This window comes from Harmonia axyridis, chromosome 1, assembly GCF_914767665.1.
Source record: "Harmonia axyridis chromosome 1, icHarAxyr1.1, whole genome shotgun sequence".
NCBI lineage: Eukaryota > Metazoa > Arthropoda > Insecta > Coleoptera > Coccinellidae > Harmonia > Harmonia axyridis.
The window spans coordinates 19,342,341-19,366,126 of record NC_059501.1 but is presented as its reverse complement, the minus strand read 5'-3'; the positions used below and the strand labels follow the sequence as shown (position 1 = coordinate 19,366,126).

Here is a 23,786-nt window from a genome sequence, read left to right as displayed (position 1 = left end):
TAATATTTTCAGAAATCGATGGGACAACATTTGTGTTCCTTTGAATAGCAGAATTATGATTTGAAATACTCCTATTCTCCAATTACTGAAACGAGATAGAAGTTTTATATATTCATCTCAACTTGTTTTCGATTTTTTATATTTCACATTCTGCATCATCTTCAGAAATGGAGATGACGGGAATATTTTAAAATTTTTTCTGTTGAAGAATTTGATTCATTAGAGATATTCTACATTTCAATCATCCTCAGAAAGGAAAATGAATAGAATGAAAATAAATAATTGAAAAAATTATTTGCGAATGCGGAAAAAAATTAAAGTAAATTTTCTTGCGAATGCTTTCGATCATAACACTCTATAAATTATTTTCAGAAATGAAAATAACTGATAACAATTTTTTTTTGTATTTCTTGCGAATATGAAAATTAGAAAATTAGGAAATTTTAAATTGAAATATTTGATTATTAAGAGATTTTATGAATGATACTTGAAGAGAATTGATTATTATTAATTCAAAAATTATAGAATAACATCAAAATTATTAATTATAATAACTATAGAATAATTATCAGAAAAATTTGGAGATGAATAAAATTTTGAAAGAATTATCAATATGAATTTATCCCTGATTGAAAAATTCAGTAGATATGAATTCTAAAAATCTATTCGCTAGGAGAAGTTGCTTTCATCCTAGAATACAACTCAATAATATCAAAACAGACTTAATACTAATTTTTATGCTTCTATTTCTCAACTTACCACAATTTTCGCGAAATTCACCAAAAAGGCCTACACAAATATCTCGCATCTACCAAACGAAACGTAACGATTTACTGAACAGCCAAAACCGCTTTATACGACCCCGGAAACGCGAAGGTCTTTAGTCGCGCGAAGTACCACTCAAAGTCAAACTTCCTAAGACTCGATGGATAAAAACTACCGCCCAGGAACTCTCCTGGTTCTTGATGCTACTACTAACTGAATACTACTGAATGGATGAACACCACTGACTCTCTTCGCGACCACGGCCGTCTTTGATGGTCGTACCGTTAGATCGACACGATGATTGAAAGAGAAGAAGTCGCAACGTTAGCCGATGGTTCTCTTCGTCCAGTGCCAAACGTACGAGCCGGGTGCCCGAAGGAAAACGAATAAGCTTTATGCGTTTTCGCCTTTCGGATTTATCTCGGTTGACACGCAGATTCGCGTGATTTTGAGTAGGACGGAGGGGAAAAAATTAGGGCGAGTACCTTAAGTACTCTAGGCTAGAGGTCGGATTTTGTGTCACATGAATCGACGGGGAACTTCTTTTTGCTCGATCTCGTTTGCGTGACTTGCAGTGATAGAGTTGAGTACCTGTCGCGGTACTACTATTCTGATTTTACTTTTCTCTTCAACTGCTGAAGATCTGGGTTGAGGTTTTTATTATTTCAATATTTTTTTTATTAATGAAGACTTTCATGAGATTGTTCTAGGTACCATTGATTTATATCTTATAGTAGTACCCTCGATAAAATATAAATTCTTTTGAGATAGAGCAATACCAAAACTTATCAACTTCAAACAACAGTATATTCAGTTTAAGCTTCTTGTTGTGATATATTTCGATAAACTTGTTTTAATTAATGAAGATTAGATATTTTCAGTTGAAAATTCCCTTAGAAATAACGATCCATAGCATTTCCAAGAGGAAGTGGTACCCCAAGAAAACAAAACTTTCATTTTTAGCATCGTCTTTAGTATGACTGAAAAGTATTGGAGTAAAAATATGAAAATATCTCTGTGTGTATCAAAAATTGTGAGTACTTCTCGAAATTCTTAGTTCCTTCCATAGTTAGAGTAGTACCTTCTTATGATAGGAAGAGAGAATACGTAAAATGGATTGTTTTTTCTCTCATGATCCAATATTATCGGAGTGATGAAGAAATTATATATGTATTCCGAAGAGTACCTTACTACCCCAAGTACCCGAGTACTAGTGAATGAATTACAATACCATTCTTTTCAATAGTTTCGTTTTAAATGAATAACTTGATGAGATCTTTTTAGTTCAGAATTTCGTTGGAAGTACCATTGAATTATATCTTATAGAAGTACTTCTGATTGCAATCGATCTAGGTTCAGCTCTTCTCGTGATATTTATCACTATTTTTCAATTAATAAATATGATATTTCTTCAATTTAGAATTCTATTGTAAATAACCTTGATCAATAGTAGTACTTCCAGGGAAAGTAGTACCTTGAGAGAACAACTCTTTGATATCTTCTTTAGTCCGAATAAAAAGAAGTGAAACAAAAAAATGGAAATATCTTCGTAGGCAACAAAAATTGTGAGTACTTCTCGGAATTTTTTGTCCCTTCCTCAATTCGAGTACTACGTATGAAAGGCACCTATGATACGTAAAATGGATTATGTTTACTCTCATGAGTACTTTCTTGTCCATGTCATCGGAATAATTAAGAAATTATGTCTGTATTCCGAAGAGTACCGGTAATAACTGAAGAACCTAAGTATTTGTGAATAATTTCCAAGACCCTTAGATTTATTATGCTGATCACGAACATATTCACACGGCACGAATATTGATTGAATAGAAATAATCATTCCGAGATCCCTGATGAACCAGAATTAAACGTAGAATCATCTTCGCCGCCCCTCTGAAGTATGGAAGAACATCGTTGTAATTGACATCTAACATATCGAATACGCTTCAATGGATAGAACCGGATACTTGCTTCGTTTGCGAGGGAGTAATCCCACGAGAATGCGAGAAATCGGTAATTTTAATTGATTCATTAGGATTCCATCTTGGCTCGATACACGTCGAGAGGGAGAGAGACGGCGACGTAAAGAAAACACGACAGAATTATCCGACATTGTATATCTTCGCAGTAATTCAATGATTGCGTAGTAATGAATAGTTTGCCAGACTCGGAATTGGATCGCTAACGAAAACAAATCGAACTGGAATCGTTTAATCATCGGGAAATGGTACTAAGTACCCGCGGTACTCGGTTATTAGTACTTGGCGGCGGATCGAGATGTTAGAGCGCATCTGAATAATACATATATCTTGTGTCGATCGCTAATGGTTCCGCAATTTCATCCGGATTTTTCCGTGACCATCCGTTCGACCTCGTGTCCTGTTCGTGCGGGCGAAGGCGCGTGCCCGGGGGGTAGATTGGATAATGAAAAAGTGGAAGGCCGATGCGATTGGATTCGCATTGTTCTTCGGTCCTCGGGTGGTATCCGTAATTCGAAATGATTCGTTGGAAGTATCCGGATCCGTATTACTCGAAATCATCTGAAGGTAATCGGGTTAACTTCGACCACAGATCAAATTTAAAGGAATGGATGATTGTCTTTTTCTTCTGTAGAAAATAAAACGCATTGGAAAAATATTATTTCGAATCAAATAATTATTTATCCTATCGGTTTATTATATTTATTATTATTAACATGCAGAAATCACTCATTTTCTCGAATTCTTATCTTATCTCATTTGAAAAGTATGGATGAGATCAGAGATTCAGGAAATTAATGAATTTCCCACCAAATTGTACGCAGCAATATCTTTGTTTTCTAGAGAACTTCTGGATATAGTACAAATAATAGATATTTGTCCGCTCGTTCCCCCAACAGATCACTCTGACATTTAGTCACAATGTCTATTATTTTCGAATTTTGAATCGGGAACGGTCTTAAATGATTAGGTTTAGAGTTCAAAGTTTCAGGGTATCGAATTCGATTAGGGATTCCGTGAATATGGCATTTCAAAATTTTGTGTTCAAGTTAATTTCGAAACAACATATTCGATCAAGATGAAAATTTGCTATGTAAAGTAATAATTTCAAGTTTCGAATGAAATTTCAAGCCGATCATATGAACAAAACCGAATTCCGTTAGTAAATTCTGAGATATTAAGCTATGAACACATAAAACAGTGTCAATTAACATAAATTAATGATCCTTGACTATATCCCAACTGTAAGCATTTGCAATGCTGGGATCTTATCTCGCTGATCTTTCACAAATGTTAAGATTCTCTTCCGATTTTTCTCAGATATTGTTCTCTACCCATTTCAATCTCGCCCAAATTCTTCCTTATTCATGAAATAATTCTTTTGTGGCGTTTCTTCAAGATGTCTTATTTTCTCATCGGTCTACTGAATTAGGCCCTGTAATCATCTGCAGATTAGGATTGAATCAAGAAGCCATTTACCTACACTAATTTTGATATGGTTCGGAAGTCTTCTTCATAAAGGTACGCCGAACTCTAGGGCTTTCATCTCCAATAACTTTGGAGTAATGACTATATGTGGAAATTATTTTATAGCATCCCAATTTACTAACCGAATGAGTAGAGTTATATGGATAGGCTCATTTTTTAATCTTAGGAATTTCATAAGTGACTTGAAAAGGAAATAGAATAAGTGAACCGGAAAATGTAATATTATTGTCTTTGTCGGATTGTTTGATGCTAGAGTTGAGTATGTTATTGACAATGTCTCGCATATGATTATTGTTTAGAATCTTTGAATATTCGTTTTGGCTCATTTGGGGAACTATCAAAGTTACTCTCGATTAGTTTACGATTTTAACGAGATAACCGTAACCAGTAACAGAGTAAGTTTGGATATAACAGTATCCTCTATTACATGAACAATTAGGCTCCCAACTCTAGGAATTCAAATGAAAATTAACATATTGTAATATAATTTTAAATCTGTGCGCAAGGTTATTTGGAGACAAAAGATTTCATAATTATTCAAGATGATAATCTCTGAAATCTAACGGTTAGCTTTTGGACTGCTGTATTTTAGACAGTTTTAGTGAGAAATGAGAATGAATTTTTCCAAATTAGGATATTTTTATGTATTGTTATCTTGGAATTTTCCCAGTCTTTCAAGAATAAATTTCCCATCTGAGTGGTCTCGCCTTCAACTAGTTCAAACACTTATGTCCAACATGACGCCAAAAACCAACAATTAACTTAATTGCTAGAAATCTCCTTTAGTCCATGTAAATCCTATTGGTAACAATAGATACTAAATAATGTAAATGTGAATGACTCTGGTAGGTACAATAATACCAGTCTGTCAAGAATGAACCATAAATTACTGGATATATTTCCATTTGGCTGACTTTTCAAAGCATACATAAAGGATGAGGTGGTAACGAGGAGCTTTCAATGACACCAATTGGCCTTGTTTAACCTATTTGGACATTCATATTAATGTATTTCCGATTTCATATGCCGTGAGTTCTGCTGTTCCAAATATAATATAAATTTCATGGTTAAAAAACAAATTTATTTTTGTTTGTGACAAAAAAATCGCAAAGTTCACAGTAACCAATCAATTATTCGAAACATTGAATGAAAACTGTCAACAAGTACTGCTCTGATGAAAATAATGATGCTACTTTATAAAATTGAATCATTCCGTATTTATTCATTTTTTTTTTATACTCCAATTTCTTATGCAGTTATAAGAGTCTTTCATTTTCTTGATTGATAAATTCAAGGAATATTTTTTCAGTTCCAAATTATGCTATTTGGAATGTATCTACCTATCCGATTTTTATCACAATCTATTCGTATCTTATTTCATATTCTTATAATTTTCGAGAAAATCATGTGTTTTATGGCCAGATGGATGGACAAAATCGATTTAGAGCGCGAATTACAGAAATTTGAGCAGAACGATATCCTATTCGTGCAGAAGAGTTCACAAGTATGCAGAAGTGATTCAATAGAAGATACAACATTATAATAATATATCACGACATGACAGACAATTTTTTTATTTCGGAAAAAGTACCTTCTCGAGCGGGACTTGAACCCACAACCTCCGAATCACTAGTCCAGTGCTCTACCAAATGATCTACCGAGGAAGCTGAAAGTTCACTGAATATCGAGGAACTACTTTCCACACGATCAGAGGTTAATAGTATACTATACAAATTATGTATTTGGAAAGCTTTTAAATATTGGAAGGAAACTTATACACTATTAGTGATCATCAAGATTCAATTCACCGTCCCTAGTTCATGGATACAACATTGTAAGAAATACATTGAAAATAGTGTGCCTGTGAAATGGAAGGCAATGAGATATAGTTTTATTGTTTGAAGTGTGCGGAAGAGATTCAATAGTAGCTACAACATTGAAAGAAATTCATTGAAAACAAAGTGTCAAATAGAAGACAATGTGTTTAAAATGAAAGACAATGAGCTATAGCTTTATTTTTAGAATTTTATTTTATTTTTTTTGTCTTTCTTCATTATGTCAGATTGGACTTTCGTGTTTTATGACTGTTTCTTAACTTCTCGACAAGAACAGCATAGTTGATTGTTCCCATATAGGCAAAGAATCAGGAAATTCCTTCACTGACCTAGAGTTCAACTCTCTTGACCCCACAGATAAGTAGCATCACAGAAAGGATATGGAAAACGAGGCATAAGTTGTCAATATCGCAAAATTAAATTATGCTATCAAAGAGAAATAACGGCAGAATCTATAATCAGTCAAAGCAAGGAGGATGTGATAAATGAGCCCATGCGAAATAATACATCGTATCATACGCAAGATAAATAACCTCATCTCCAATGCGGAGCCTTGATAAAACATGCCCGCGAGAATGGCCATCGAAAAAAGGCCGTTTTCTCGTCACACCTAAATCCGAAGCCAAACTAATAGAACACGAATTCGAAATCAATAATTCCGCACCGCGCCGCAAGGGAGTGTTTTTCTCACACGCCTTCAATTACATCTGATACGTCGATAAATCCGCGGAGTATGCAGACCGCAGGCTGGGAGGCTGCGATAATCTCTTGCATAACTCCGCAAACAGTCCCTGATGACCCTGAGCGTCCACACATCGTCGGCGGTTTCAATTTTACGCGGCCGCGCTGCCGGGGCCGAGAGGCGAGAAGAAGAAGAAAACGAAGGAAGAAGAAGAAAGGGACAAGGGGTCGCGTCCGACGAGTTGATTATTTCCTTGTACCAATATGGCTGTTGACCTCCCGTGGCGTAATCACTGCCGAGCACCAGGACTCCTCAATTCCGACTGCAATAATTAACAATGGCCGTTGGTTTCGTTTGTTTTCGTTTCGTCGTATACAACTTAATCATCTTCGTCGCTACGGCCGGTCGGGCATAGAGTACGTCGGGATAGAGGAGACGGTCAAGGGCGGCGTTGCCAAGTGTGCGGTGTTTATCGTATTGTCGAGGACTTGGCTCTTCACAGTTTCAAATTCATAGCCGATAGCAAACATATAGTATTTTGGAAAGGTCCTTGAATGGGGACGACCTCAGTCATGTTTTCATATTTTTTCAACCCCTATTTGGAAATAAATTGAGTGAAAATAATTCAAATATTGCTTACGAGACTACAGGAAGTGAAGCCTTATGATCATTTTTGGAATAAAATTAATGTTTGATCGCCGATTTCAACATTAACCGAAGCAAGATGTATCTTAAACAATCTTGAACAACTTTGGTTTACAGTCTGTCTAAGTCCACACATGCTTCTAAGAGCCTTTAGAGGGAACACCATCACTTGGTTGCTCAGTTCGAAACAAAATTAAAGAGATTTCTTTTTACAAATCGAATATTTATGTGGTTTTCACATGATGATGATACGCGAAAAGCCACGCGGTGGTACTAATAATAATTATTATTATTTCTGCAATTAACCTTCGCCAAAAAAGTTTCGAGATCATTTGAAGAAGTTCTTATAGAAAATATCTTACCAAGTACTTTTATACTAAGGTGTTCAACTCCAGGAGGTGATTAAGCATGAACAAATAATAACATTTTGCTATATAACATTTTTTTTTTTGGAAATACTGACCCATGAAAAAGGCATAAGCAATTGTTTATCACAAATTGAACGTGAAATTCAAATACGATTTCCATCTTGAAATATCTAACTGGCATACAATTTGTTTTTTCTAAAAAAGATATCATTATCCTTATGCGCGATAATGATAAACATAAAATTCTTAATTGCATCTTATTAAATTTGCAATAACTACCTATTGAAACCCATAAAATTTCATTTGAGTATCTCGACAAGTTTCCGAGCAATGAATAAACAGTCAGTTTTTGAGAAAAACTTCAACACCCTGTGGCTGTAAATACGCATTTGCAGAATCACTCCCTGAAATTTGTCGTACTTATTCACCTACTCCCTGTATAGCATAAATAGTATATTGTGCAACAAGTGGGGAAGGTCCAACTTTTTTCGCGAGTGTGGAAGTTTGTGGCACGAGCCTGGAAAGCGAGTGCCGCAAACACACGAACGAGTAGAGGACTTTCTCCACATGTTGCACACTATACTTTTCCTACAACTGCACAAAATTCAATAATTAAAGTAAGACTTGATTCAAATCAAAATAGCATTCGTTGACAGTATGTGCTAATTTATTGCGTTTCCATAGAAATTACTCAAAAGCCCAATTTCATTGGTCTACCAAGCGAGGTGTGGACAGAGTGCCGTGAGAAATAATATTTCCCACAGTATGAGCAATACATAGTTTTGAAATTGAGTAAGCTATGAAGAATATGCTACTTTTCATAGCATTTGTAGGAAAAAGCTTTTTCGCACAGACCGTCCCGGACGTAAATGCAATAATGAAAATTAATGACAACTCGCTTCAATCAATTAAAAGGGATTACCACCACGTGGCTTTCTGTGTATGAATCAAACATTAGGTATTCATTAATTTCCCCTCTGGCGCTCCTGCGATGACCAAACTTCGTTTGGAATTGAGCAGTCACGTGGTTGTAACCCCTCTTAAGACTTCAGTGCTTAAGTCCTACACTTTATATGTTCTGGAAGCGGAACAGTATTGGTGGGGTAAGTGTATAGTTAAGCCTACTCTGTATTCACTGATATAATTAATGAATGATATAAATACCTAGTTAAATATTGTATAGTGGTATTATAGTAATAGTAGTATTATTCTTGTTGATTTTTTCATTTGATATGAATTATAGGAGGATCACCGAATGAACTACCCATTATTGCTCAGAAACTGTGATAGGCAATTTTATTTGTGAAGTAGACACTACACCAATTTTTCAACCTCACCCCATTTTCCTTTCTCAGAAACTAGAATTCGAGAAGGTATGTATTCCTAGGAAAAATTCGTAGATCATCAACCCTGCAAATTTCCTTAGATTATTATCTCACTGAATAATTTCGGTTATCTGAGCGATCTACCTTTCAAGAACTCCTTTAAAGCCGTTTCTACAATCATGACGCAACCCCTTCTCTCCAGGGTTTCGAGCGGTATCGCACGTCTCGGTGCCGTCTTCCGTCCACCTAACGAGCGGCAACAGCGCCGAGCCGTCTCCGTTAATACTGTACAAGCAATTACTGCCTAAACATATGCGCTACGAGTGGGAATAAAACAACAATGTTGATTGTTCCGAGTTGCTCGGGGTACATAATAAATGCAACAAATGCGAGGAATCCTGAGTTATTGCGATACACAGCACGGGCCACGGCTGAAAAACTGGCCAATTAACGTTCTGGAGAGCATGGCTTGGATTTACGACCGAGCGATCGGGAATTCCGAACCGGCTGTATATCAGGTCTCCGGGATTCCGCCCAAATTGAACGGTGAGACATGCCGGGACGTCCTGACGGTTTAATTGGGGGTGGGTTGTCCTAATAGAAATACAATACAGTTCTGGCTGAGGCCGCTGCTATTTCCTGATTCAAATCTGGTAGTTTTTCCAATTGAACTATCGATTAAGTAATACATGATATTGTGAATTAGATTTGACATGAAATCCTGAAGAGAAATTGAAGAATACGATAGATTCACTGTAAAATTCCAATTCAAGGGTTCTGAACCAAATCGGATAACCTCTCAAAATCAAAATGAAAAGAAATTGTTCATCTGTTGATAATGATAAAAGTTCAAAGCAATCAAATGTGCAATTCTTCCCAAGAAGACGATGATTCTTTTGTTATCCAATTTTAGTAGACGAGCACGTGTACATGATTAGTATGTAGCATGTTGAAAAATATAGGTTATGATCCCAGGATTTTCATTAACAAGCTGTATCTACCTGGAAGAGAAATGTAACTGAACAATGAATGAGCTTTGCCAATTGGAGTGGCTATTGTGTGTGTCGCCAATTGGTGCACTTTGGAAAAATACATCGTACTCTCGAATGAGCTGAAATTTTCTTGGAAACACTCCGGTACGAACCAATTCTGATATTCATATTGATTTCTATTAACATCGGACTAGTGAAACATGAGATATATCATGAGATTCCCGGGGATTTCACCTTTGAGCATTTTCAACTAGTATCCTTCATATGGAAAAATCTTACTTTTTAGTGGAATCATCTATGGGCTGAATTGTAAAAGTAAATAGTGATCACAATACTTCTTATATCTTCGGAAGACTTGTAATCAACATTATTTTTAAGGCAGATTCGAAGCAGTGCAAACAATTTCCATAGTTACGAATCAGCAATAAGTTCCGAGCCTGGCACTGTCGCATACCAATTTTCTTCTCTCGGTAGTACCAAGCTTCAAAGGATGCGTCAAGTTTGGATCGTGATATTGAAGGTTTAGTGATGTTGTAGTGTCTCTGTCTGCCCGAGAGGTACGTTTTGAGCGTTGCGCCAAACTTCACTACGGCCCCGGTTGGTTATGAGGATCACCGCGTTGTAGCAGAGTCACCTCTCCACGATGGTGTGAGAGGGTATCATTGTCAGAGATCGCTAGATAGCCCAACTGAAGAATCCGCCAGCGATTTCGGGACGAAACATCGCAGTTCCTAGAGAGAGGCCGCACCTATGACATTTGGCTCGAGAAAGACTCGCCAAAATGATACAATTGTTGTGATTTGAAAAAATGAAGAAACACGATTTTTCTTATGAATGAAACAATGTTTTTTTGATGGGCAAAAATACTGCAAAGCAAGTCAATGGCTTCATAGCTGTTTAAAATCTGCACCATAGACAACAACAGTTAAGAGGTGCTTCCGAGAAAGAAATTTGGCTCTAATGGTTTGGATTTGGATCTAAGTGATTACTGAGGTCAAAGCTCATTTCGAAAGCAAAGACGAATATTTCTACAGAAAAAGCATTAAAAAGTTATAGGAGCATTGGAGTAAATGTACTCTTGACAATGTTGACGAATAAAGTCGAATTCTTAACCAAAAATGTGTTTTCACTGTTGGGCCTAGGACTTGTTCCAAGTAGAAACTCAGAAAAGTACGAAGACTTAATTTTTTAAGCAACAGGGAGTTTGATGCATGGAACGGATTGCAGAGTGATGTCCTCGAGTCAACAACTGTGAACGGTTTCAAGAATTCGTTCGATCGATGGTTCGGATCAGTGCATTTGTGGAATGTGCGGCTTAGACTTTCTTCGAGTATTCAATTTTTATCTTTTTACCTCTTCTCTTGGGATATGTTTTTGTTTCAGGATTAATGTTTACATAGAATTAATATTTTCTATATTTTTCTGGGAGAAATAAACGGTCTTCTTCGAACCTCATCAATTTAATATTAATAATTTCCACCTATCTGTATTGAAACTTGAGTGGCTTCTGGATTATTTACACCAAGCCTAAGTGTGATCGAGTAAGTCCAGATTATGAGTCCGTCTCGTTGAGTTGTGTTGCGAGGCATAGAACACAGAAGTGTATTCTTGCCTTCAATCTAGCCTACAAGTTATTTATTTCCGGGAAATAACCACCAGCAATGCACCAACCCGATGGACGTGTAATCTGGTGCACGGCACGTCCACGATTCCCAAGAAGTTCGCGAGAACGCGTTAACCAAGACAATGCCTCGTGTACCCGAAGTTATTTAGAATCCTCAGTTCTCGTCGATATTGAATTCTGTCACGTGCCGGCCGCCTCGGATTTTCGGTCCTGACGCTGTTTGTGGCCCCAGCGATTGGAGAAGATGATTCTGAGGTCGGAAACTTCGATCCGCTGGAAAGTTGATACGCGACGAGGAGATATCAGTCGTTCATCATATTCTATGGTTGATGACAATTATTAAATTCTTTGATCATCGGGATGCCGATGAGAAAAAGGCAGAATTTCTGGTTTCATTAAGTTTTGGGTGTTGATATTGAGTTTGAAAGTCTGACAATTAGGGATTCACGGCTTGGCTTAATGTTCAAGCTACTTGGCACAAGCTCAATCTTAAGTAGCTTGAGCTTGACTCGAAATCAACTCAACATTGAAAAACTTCGATTTGACTTGAATTTGAGTCGCCAAGTAGCTCGAATATTAAGCTAAGCCATGAATTCCTACAGTGACAATAGTCTTCAATGAGGTTCAACAAATTGATGAATCCTTCTTATAATTCTATTCTTTCCCTCCGTTCGGCATGTGATATTTTTAGGATAGGGTCAGATCTCGAAAGCTGCTGTTCAGGTTGTTAACAGACATTAACCGACTAGGGGTTCTATCGAGTATGGCTAGTCGAAATTTTGTTTTTCCTATAATTTCAAACCTACAGATTCTATGGGGATTGAATTTCATATTTGCATGTAGAATAACAGTAACCTTATGCCAAATTTTATGTTGATCGTGTCACCAAAATCAGAAGGAATAGGGACAACATATTCGATCATATTTAGTTTTTGTTTGTAATTATTATCAGAACCATAGAAAATGTGAGCGAAGAAGCAACATGGGTTTGGTTTGTTAACTCGACTAATCAACAGTATGCAATATCATGTAATATTCACAGTTTTTCGAAATCGAACCAAAATTCAAAACGTGAGAATATTTCGACAACTAATTGTACTTATACAGGGTGGCCATTTGAAAACGAAACAAACGAGATTACAGACGAAATAAAGTTTTTCGATAGAAATGCTCGGACAAGTCGATTTCTGTTTCGAGGGGGACAACTTAAGATGTAGGTTACGGACGCATAGCGCTTCAACCCTTGCTGCTACAACCCCCACCCCAATTTTTGAATAGGGAAGATGGGGTGAGTGATACCTCAATTTAAAGGTATTTTTATACTGATTTCAGCACAGTAATTGTTTTTTCATTTTATGCTTTAGTTCTCGAAATATTCATGCGTTAGTTAGTTAGGAAGGAAGCCACAGTCATGGTTGTTTTGAAGCTCAAAATGTCGATTTTTCACAAAACACTACAAGTGCCATGAAAACACCACTTCATTTTCAAATACTTAGTTAAGAATATTTCGAGAACTAATGCATAAAATGAAAAAACAATTACTGTGCTGAAATCAGTATAAAAATACCTTTCAAATGAGGAATCACTCACCCCATCTTCCCTATTCAAAATTTGGGGGTGAGGGTTGTAGTAGCAAGGGTTGAAGCGCTATGCGTCCGTAACCTACATCTTAAGTTGTCCCCCTCGAAACAGAAATCGACCTGTCCGAGCATTTCTATCGAAAAACTTTATTTCGTCTGTAATCTCGTCTGTTTCGTTTTCAAATGGCCACCCTGTATATTAATTTTATTCTAAAACTTGAAGAAAGTTCATACCCTGTCAATAATGATGAAAAACGTTTTATGACATGAATTCACATTTAAGATGAATATACTATAGTAATCTTTTCAAGCTTGATGCATAATTGCATGCTGATCCCGTCAACAGAAAATTCAAGCAATCATCGAAAAAATCTAGATTATTTCCATAACGATAGATCTAACTACGTTGAAAGGTTGTATGTGTTGAATATTCAATCGAATGCTCATGCCGACTTTTCACTTGTTACTGTATAGGCCCCATGTGGCCTATTTTGGAATTGATATCCATAGTAATTCTACTTGAGTTACAAAATACCAATTCCGAACGATTCCGGTGCATTTCTATTCGATCTATACATTCTCTATTCGATATGAATTTACAGAATAGGGTTGAATATTGGGGAAATGCAATTTTGTTTCCGAAAAAGATTTTGTTTGGTTTCACGGCTCGAATACTTCCATACGTTCATTACGAATATCGATGAACCCACACGTAATCGAATCTTCTGACTAATTGAAGTTTCTATCACGCGACTATCGTTCCCCACGTAACAAACAGTAAAACAATCCCATTCCTGAACCCGGCAAATTTTTCCCATGCACATTTTTCACCGATCACGTAGCCCGTCGTGATGACATAACCGAACGATCCCTTCCTAAGAAAAATCGCGGGAACGCGCATTCCGATAGGAACGGGCCAAGAACCGAACGCTGGGTAACGCCGGAATAATAACGATTTTCACACGTGCATTTGCAATGCAAATGAACGCGCGTAACTAAGTTCGTATAGTTGGCGATCCTGTAATTTGGCCGGCTGATTCGACCGCCCGTCTCATTTTGGTCATTGTTCGATGTATTAAACGTCAGCCTTTCGGAATTAATAATACCGCGTGTTGAGATCGGGCGAAATAGACGGGGAGGGAGAGAGAGGCAACTGATGAAATTAATGGTGCCCCCGGAATTGGAGTCGTCGACTTGGGGGAACTAGATGGATGATTGGGGTAGGTTGGTTTGACGGGTATGATGGAAGATGATTTTGGGGAGAGACGGACTTCGAGTTTCACTTGGAGAAATTTCTATCGTGATGGTGGGATCTGGGGGGAAGATTGGGGACAATGGTGTGGCAGGAACAAAGCGTGACCTTGCAGCCCAATAGATTTTCAGAAGTATTTTAGTATGTAGTGGTTTCAGCTTTTTTTTTTCAATCTGATCCTTTTTCTTGTTTTTTTATGATATTACTGCATGTTATTATATAAAAATCTGTGAAAGTATAATGACGAAGAATATTTATTCTTCATAAGAAGTTTGATGTTTGAAAGAGACATGTAAGGCGTTGATGTTAGCGTCTATATATTCCGATGAAGTAGTGTTAATGTGTTCAAAAATATATTAGATCTTTCGGGATTATGTGATGGTTCAAATGTATATTCTTTTTTATATTTTTATTCTTTGCTCTTATTTTCTCCTTTATGAGTGAGTAATTTTTTGCTGTTTTCCATTTATTTTATTGATGTTTTGATCATTCATTGCTCATTTTTGATTATATATGTTCCTCGTAGATTTTATAGGTTTATACAGCGAGTCTTTTCTGTTTATAAATGAACGATTAGAAAACCACTGACCTGAAAAAGCGCTTATTCAAATTCTTATTCATTAATTTTTTTTACGACATTGCACATGGGAATTTTTGCTCGAAAATACTTATTTTAGTCTTCTGAACATAAATTGAAAGTCGAAAATTTCTGGTTGATAATATGCTGGAAAACATGAACGTGAAAGCAACATTCAACACCATGTCGTTTATCATTTTTTCAGAACAATCCTCTTAAGAAAACATAAAAATTATAAATAGGTACATTCTTAAAAATATTGATGTTTTTCTTTTGATATAGCCAATCTGCATTCAATTTCGTCTATTTTGAATTAAATATATCTATTCAGTGAAATTTACTAATTTTGTTCATGAAATGTTGCGATGCCTTAATACCCAATCGAAATTACGTCCTTTTTTCATCTTCTTGCATGCTGGTATTTCTCCGAGCGCCTGCAAATAACCGATTAATTCGAAATAAATCACAGACTATTCGTTTAAAAATATTCTGTGGTTCAGAGGGTTGAAAGATCAGAAAACTTATTTTTATTCTTGTGTATCAGCTTCTTAGTCCAACTCTTTATCGTTAACCTTTTTGAACGAATAATATTCCAGTGAAATCTCTGGTATATATTGCAATTGGTTTTTGAAATATATCGAAAGAAAACATCGAATATTTCCGTAACAACAGATTGTACTAGGTTGAATTTCAGTTCGGATATGTAAATTAACTACTCGAATATTCGTATTCAATTTTCATAGGATCATATAACCTTTAATTTTGGTAAATTAGTCAGCAATAATGACTTTATGGTCGCATGAATGAACGAGCGCTTAAAAATTCTAGACGCAAAGTCAGTGCTCTTCTTATTCATTTGTTTTGTATATCTTTTCTTGGAACAAGCGCGTAAAACATCGCTCGAATGAATTTTGAAAAATCACTTGTGACTCCGTAATAAAGCAAACTATTGAACTTACACAACCTTAAAAAAGCGAATATACTCGTTCCATATGCAAAAACCCATAAAAGAGTAACGCCCTAAAATAAGAAGACAAGACGACACAATCCATTCCACGATGATGAAATCGATCTCACGAATGATATCGAAAAACAAGGACGATCGAAGATCGAAGCCGGAGTCATTCACTCGAAGGACCAATTGTCGTCCGGGATTCTTTCGGATATAAGTGCGAGAGTGAAATGACGGTTGCGGCCAAGAAAATTGTTGCCGCGAAGAGCATCTGGAAAAACTACGCCCGTACTTATTAGAGCAGAGAATCTGTTCGGACCACAGAGGGTGAAAAAATGATAATCCTACATTATGTCCGTCCGTGCGTAACGGAACACGGAAGTTTTTTCCGTAAGAGAGTGGTCATTAGGCGTTGCATTTATTCAAGATGTCGCTGGCTTGGTGAGTACTTCATCATTGTTGTGAAGAGAGGCGAACAATGTGGCGACAGCGCGATTAGTTCCGAGCTGATGACGTAGGTGTCTCTTGTAGTTCGTTGGTAATTTTGGGATGAAGAGATATGCGTATAATATGTTTGCCAATAGTGGAATTAAATATTGAGTCATAATTTTTTTTAATTTCATTGAAATAGTGGGATTTTTCTTAGAAAATGAGAATACATGTGAAATTCGTTTGTAATGAAACAGTTTTCTATATTATTTCTTCCGGAAAAACGAATAGATACTTAGGCTTATAAATTTATCTTGATGGGGTAATAGACAATACTGATTTCGTTATATATCATGGTTGAAAGAGCGCTCAAAAGCTCCTGACGCCAAATTGAACCTGTTGTTAAACTTTTTGTTTCATTCTACTGAGTTATGGATATAACTAACTCTTATTTTCATAATCTCTCTTCGATATAAGCTCCTGATTTCCGCCCTCATATGGTTGTGATTTTTTGCGTTTCCTGCAGAACCAGAGATGTAAACTGGCCAGGTCCCTGAAGAAAGTGAATACATTTCACGCTCATTAGATCTTCAATTATAGATAGAAAATTATTCAGCAGACGTTATATGCATCTTGCATTCCTAATACGTTCAGCTCTCGAAGTAAATATACCTACTATTTTATTGATCTCATTCCATACTTGATATTCGATGAGATATTGAGACAGCGATTGAATTGCTAATAAAAATACGCCATTTATAGTGTCTACTCTGATATGAATGTGCGATTATTGCTTCTCGATTTTACTTTCATTGGCATATAAAGTTGGAGATATTGATAGTTTTCCTTCATACGTGGAAATTCATATGGAGATTGAAAGATTTAAGGATAGGATGAGCATATTTATAACTAGGCAATTTTGAACCTGTTTTATTGAATTCCTTCATTTCCTTCACGTCAGTTCATCTCTGATGTTTAAAAGAATTTTCACGAAGTTTTTCCTTCAGCTGGTCTGAACGGTCTCAATAACATTCAGAATTTATTGTACTACCAGTTTTCAAGTAATCGTCAAACAAAATCTATCATCGTGATAGTCTAATAGTCATAGTCATAATAGTTCATTATCCTTCAAAATTGATAAAGAAGATCATTATTGAAATAAAAAATATAGTTTTCACATATAAAAACATCTTTACATCAAGACAATCAAAATTCAAAATTTTTAACCAAAAACTCAGCGAGAGTATTGACCCAAATAATAATAATAGTGATGAATCGACGCACAAAATCATCTTTATCCTTCCAAAAACGCCCTGACTGTTGCTGAGAAAGTACGTATTCGAATGTGTTTTTGTTCCAATGTTAGCGAATGCGGCACCTATTTTGCATACATGTTTCCAAAACCCAATTCTTCAGTCAACGTATTGCTTACAACGCCCCAATGAGATGCCTAGTGCTTCTACTCAATCTCTTATACATTCATTCGATGATCTTCCCATACTATATCCTGAATTCTTTCTACGATATCTGATATTGCTGCTGCACATCCTTGATTTGGATCATATTCAAGGCTTGTAAGACCAGGTTTAAATTCAGCAACTCATCTTTCAATAGTACTAATTGAAGGCGAAGAGTCCTTTCACACTTTCAACGTTCGTTCATGAATTTCCTCTGCCTTTTAACCTTCCAAAAATAAAAATTCAATCACTGCACGATACTTGATTTTCTCATTGTAAAAAAAGATATTGTGACACGTCGATATTAATTGGGGAATGAATTGGCAGATTGAAATGATACTTCACACTTGTTCATATGGAGAGTGTACCAATATAACAAAAAAAAATTAGGCTAGTTGCATTCGAACCGCAAAACTTAATGAACAACCTTTATTATCTTCTTTCTGTAAGCTACGTGACAAACCGAACACAAACATATCCCGACCATATAGAGAGGAGTCAGTACAAATTAGTTCTGATTCGTTGAACCATGATCGCGTCGGGCACTGAAACTTTCGCAATGATAAACTAATTAATGCGCTATAACCGTTCGGGGACGCAACGAAACTTTTGCGCCAAAACAATCATACTGCGACAGTCCGCGTCCTCAGTCAACTTCCATAATAAACGCCAAGTGGATATTTTATTCATTGCGCTGACCCTCTCTCGCTATAGTGTCGGCACACGTGGCGCTAGTAATTATATCTATCTCTTGGACTTGGCGTTGTTCTGCACCGAGCATAACAACGTTCCGCGCTGATGAACATCCTGAAAATGAGAGTTGAACAATCTGGGTCGGATGACTATGATCATTTCTTCGTACGTCTATGCTGAATTACACGGTACACGGGCGACCGTATCATAAACGTATTTAATGGCGTATTTAGACGTGTTTGCATATATACAGATTAGCATTCATGGCTCGACGTTCGCTGGCGGATTCGAAGGAGTTGTGCGATGTGCGAATCGGGGTAAAATGACGGGTGTTTGTTCGTCGAGGTTGATGCTTTGATTAATTTCGGTTTCTTAATGACTATAATGAGGCTGGGGAATCGTTCAGGGGGAAAAACGAACGCCTCTGAAATGCGTATGGTATTACGCAGGCCGACAAAATGAAGGGATGTTTTTGATGAGCTAAATTCGAGAATACCACCAGGTTTTTCATACCAGCTTTATTTTTTGAGACACAGATATCTTAGTTTTGATACTAGCCAGAAATATCCAATTTCTAATTTCACAGATCCAAATATAATGAAGATCTAATTAGCCAAATATATACCTGAAGGGATAGCTTAATCAACCTCTTTATAGAGAGTTCTTGAATGAGACGTTTCATTTTGATATTGAAAAAACGAATACATTTCAAAAGAAATCAATAGATTATCATTTCATTGCAAAGGGAAGGTTTGTCATTAACAATATTTGGGGTATCGCGTTTTCGTATTTAAACACTGATGCACTACAGACGAGAATTTTATTGTGGTACAGCACTTGGAAACATCCTTGAACACTCTACTAACTCAACTGGTCATCACCTCGTAACTTACTCGACTGAACTCCCCTTTTTCCAGTTTTTTACCTGGGTTACGAACATGAAATCATATTGTACACCTTGAATTTCTTCTTCCTTCTCTTATTCTTATATGCCTGCGCAATGGTATCATGGTGCCTGCACACTTATTAGGGTTGCGGAAAGATATTCCGTATTGTATCTTTCTGAGAACCTTATGAATTAGAAAGTTATATGCACAAGTACCACGAGAGACCATTGTTACACTAATGCAGGTACATTTATATTGAATATTGTGACGACAAATTCGGCTAGACACATATATCTTCTTCTAGTCAGGAACATCTTTCCTTGGTCGTACTCGATTTAGATTTATATTTAGTATTCGCTACTAAAGTAATGCTATCATTCTGTTTAAATTTTCATCATTTCATAGAATAGTTTCAAAACATTGAACTAAATAATTTCATACACCAGGAGAGATTGCTGATTAAAAAATCTCGTTGTTTTTTATTATGTATGTGATGTATACACTTCAACGTTAAAGACATAGAAAAAAAGCCAGATTATTCAATAAGATCTGTTATAGATTCGGGATGAATATCCGTTCCATCCTCCGCAGTCTTTCTGAACTTCCAGAATATGATACAGAAATATAGTCTGCTAAAATTTGAAAAATTCGATCTGGCGACGGCCGCGAATTCAAAGCAGTGCTTCAAAGTACTGAACGATCTTATGAGAGACCTGATCCATTCAAAGGAGTCTACTAAAATATAAGCAAGAAAGAACATAACCTTCTTCATCTAGGTACTAATATTACATTTTATCGTCAAAGGAATAAGTATTCTGTAACAATATGAAAGTACTCTTAGCAAAAATGTATTTGACAGGATACACTCCAGACGATTGGCGCCTCTTCATCGATAGTTCAAAAACGTAGTGTAAAAGGTGTTCTTCTAACGGTAACATGTATGGTTCAATTCCTGTTGGTCATGAAGGAGAAATATTAAACAGTTGCACGAAATTTGAACAAAACCAAATACGCAAAACGACAATCGGCAATTTGTGTTAAGTTGAAAATGCTGAACTTTATCGTTGAACGTCAAAGACGATGTACAAAACGTAATCAACGAAGCTTTAGTTACGAGAGAAAAAATATTACTTCCGCCTTTGCATATTGAGTGAGGCTGATGAAGCAATTTGTGAAAGCTTCACATCGAGATTTAAATTATTGTGGGTATTTGTAAGATAAATTTCCAGGGATCAGCATGGAAAAACGCCAGTATATGGTCTTCAAAAAAGGCAATTTGTTAAAGGAATTTTATAATTATCAGTTGTAACATGAGCATAGTTCATTCTCTCGTAGCCACCTAGATCGGTTTCCAGAAAACTTTACGTTCAGGATGATGTGGATTGCATTTCGCAAGTTGAAATTTTGAAATCGATGTTTTCATTGTCAAAAAAATCATAAAGCTCCATGTACCCTCGATCGATTGAAACAAAATGAGTTATAAAAGATATATCCACTGAAGACTATGGAATACAATACGTTACTTTACTAGTGGAATATTCTTCCAACTGTATCTTATCAGACTACTAAATGAAACTGAGGATTTAACTAATTCACAATAATAAACTAATAACACATGTTCATATCTACATATTAGTCATTCGCTACACATTTCACACATCATAAAATCACTCGTGAAATCTCCAGATTCATATGCCAGATGATGTATTCATGTATATTTATATGAATCATTCAACTCCTTTTTTTCACCTTGTGTCTGACTGTTACGTGATGTTACCCATAAAATTGAATTATCCGTATGATTTTTTATGTCACTTGATGAGTTGAAACACCTCGTAATGGCTCATTATAGTCGTAAAACATTTTTATATTTTTTCCAAAGTTCTTCACGGGTCCGAGATAGTTTTATTACTTATGCTAATTTATTGAAATCTATTCTACAATTTCAACGAGAATTTTTCAAATAATTCGAGGAAAAAATTAGGTTTTCTTTGAGTGTCAGTTTTAGTGGGATTAATATTCTTGTTTAGATACTACAATTGCAAAGATGAATCATTTGGTTATTGAACACTAAATCTTCAATTTTCCATGATATTCATATGAAAATAATAAATCAGTTCATTGTTCATCACAATAATGGCTTCGAAATTGTAGAAAATGATATTGATTTTTGTAATGCAAGTTTCCTTTAAAGTAACTCATCTGAATGACTGCACGCTTTGTTACAAATTCAATTTGCCTCCTGAAGACTCTAAAAATTGCAGTTTTCAGAATCGATCTCAGCTAATGAAGTTTTTTCAATTTTTTCAGTGATTAGTCTTCTTTTCTATCGAAACGTGTTCCAGTCGGAAAGGTTAAACAAGTCTTGGGATCTGTTACGAAATAAAGTCTGAATATGTATTAGCCTAGTTAATTATCTCTTCAAAGTACCGAAAAATTGAGACATTATAACACGCATCTTGTTAGCACCGGAGGAATTTAATCATAACATTATATTATTAGTATACTGTTAGATAGCATATGGGCAGCCGGCGTATCTTTCGTCACTCAAAAAGAAAAAAAAACGAAAAATCATCTCACCCGAGCGTTCCTCGAGTATCAGATGCAATCTTGACGGCCCGCAGGAGGTCCTAGATCGGATCTGAATATTTCAAATTACAATTCGATTCGATTAGATCCAGCGCGAGTGAGTCTTGTGGCGATCCGAGGAGGAGGCAGATTCACTTTCTACATAATTCATGGTATGATAATTGGGACGGACGACAACACAGTGAACGGTTGCCGGTTCTCGAGAACGGTCTACCGGGTTGCACGACATATTGGTTGTTATGGATGAGGTGAGCCGGCGTTTCGTTGAATGTTATGAGTTTTTTCGCTGTTGTTCTGAAGGTTTCCTGTCGGGATTTGTCGGCATTCTTGGTCTTATGAGACGCTGTAGAAGGAAAAACGACTGTGTGTGGAATGTATGGAGTTTTCGAAGTTTAATCGCGCACGAGCATACGTTGAACTTAACTTCAGCTCAACAGATGGCTCCTCATGTTACGCAATACTAATGTACTACACCATTGAAAAGTATATTGGCACAAAGCCCTAATTTTGAGCTAAAAACTGATATGTGGTCACATAGTCAATGATTGACATGAGACTGAAATGGTTTCGAAACACGAAATATCAGTTCTTGCATTTGTTAATTGAAGGCAAGATCGAAGGTCGGAGAGGAATCGGACGGAAGAAAATGTCTTGGCTGCGAAACATCAGGCAATGGACAGGACTACGCGATGTACAGTCATTTGTACACATCGCCAGAAATAGAGAACAAATGGAAAATGTTATCGCAAACATCCATTAATGGATATGCATTGGAAGAAGAAGAAGAAATGGTTTAAACTTCATGCCAAAAATCCGTGCGTGCGAATAAAATTCGCTCAACCTAGCACCACTTAGGTTTTGGGCTGGTTTATATTCAATCGCTACTACTCACAATATTCCGAGCATAAAGATATCGTTTTTTTTTTCAATAAAATTTAGAATAACGAGACAATTTCTGTGTTATCAAAGTTAGTCAAATCTCTAGGATGAAAATAATTTTAGAATTCGGAATGATTCAGGAGTTGGAGGTAAAGACATAGTTTTATCAAATACTCACTAAATTGTCTACTGATTTACTGTTGTCGTACTTCTGTGGATATTCTCAATTATATAGCTACCTGAAATGAAAAACCATCATTATAATCTAATATAATTTATTACCATTGGGAAACTTCATTTTAGGAAATCCCTTGTTCAAATTAGTTCATTATTGACTTCAACTATCACACTGTGATATATTGTGAGTATCAATAATGAATGTTGAAGAGCTGTATAATATTGGGATCCATCAGAATATTTATATCTAACGGAAGCTTATTTCATAACGGAAAGAACACAAGAAAGTTCCGGGAAACATTCAATTTCGAGAAGTCGTTGAACATATTCCACTTCCTTGAGCTTAATGAATAGCAATACACGAAATAATGTTCAGAATAGGCGATCGTTATTCTCACCAATTCTTTTCAAGTGTAAGTTTGCAAATTTTGGTAAAAAATAAGATTCTCTCTATGTATCATTTGTTCGAATATTCTCTAAAATTATTCAAAGTGTGATGACTATTACAGTTTGAATTTTGGAGAGTGTTATAGCGAATATATGAACAAATGATATTCGATGAAATATATTTCACCACATAGTTTCGTGTCTGATTCATATAATTTATGATA

General features: G+C 36.1%; 1 protein-coding gene across 2 annotated transcripts in view; it reads right to left on the bottom strand.

Moving 5' to 3' along the window:
• LOC123670822 overlaps positions 1–23,786 on the bottom strand; it is a 290,673-nt gene that overhangs the window by 159,613 nt on the left and 107,274 nt on the right. Inside the window, exon 1 of one of the 2 annotated variants that reach the window (XM_045604383.1) lies at positions 760–1,123. The exons of the other annotated variant lie outside the window; for it this stretch is intronic. The gene's annotated coding sequence lies outside the window, so the exon portion shown is untranslated. Of the gene's footprint in view, positions 1–759; positions 1,124–23,786 lie in introns of those variants that run through there. 2 annotated transcript variants of the gene reach the window in all.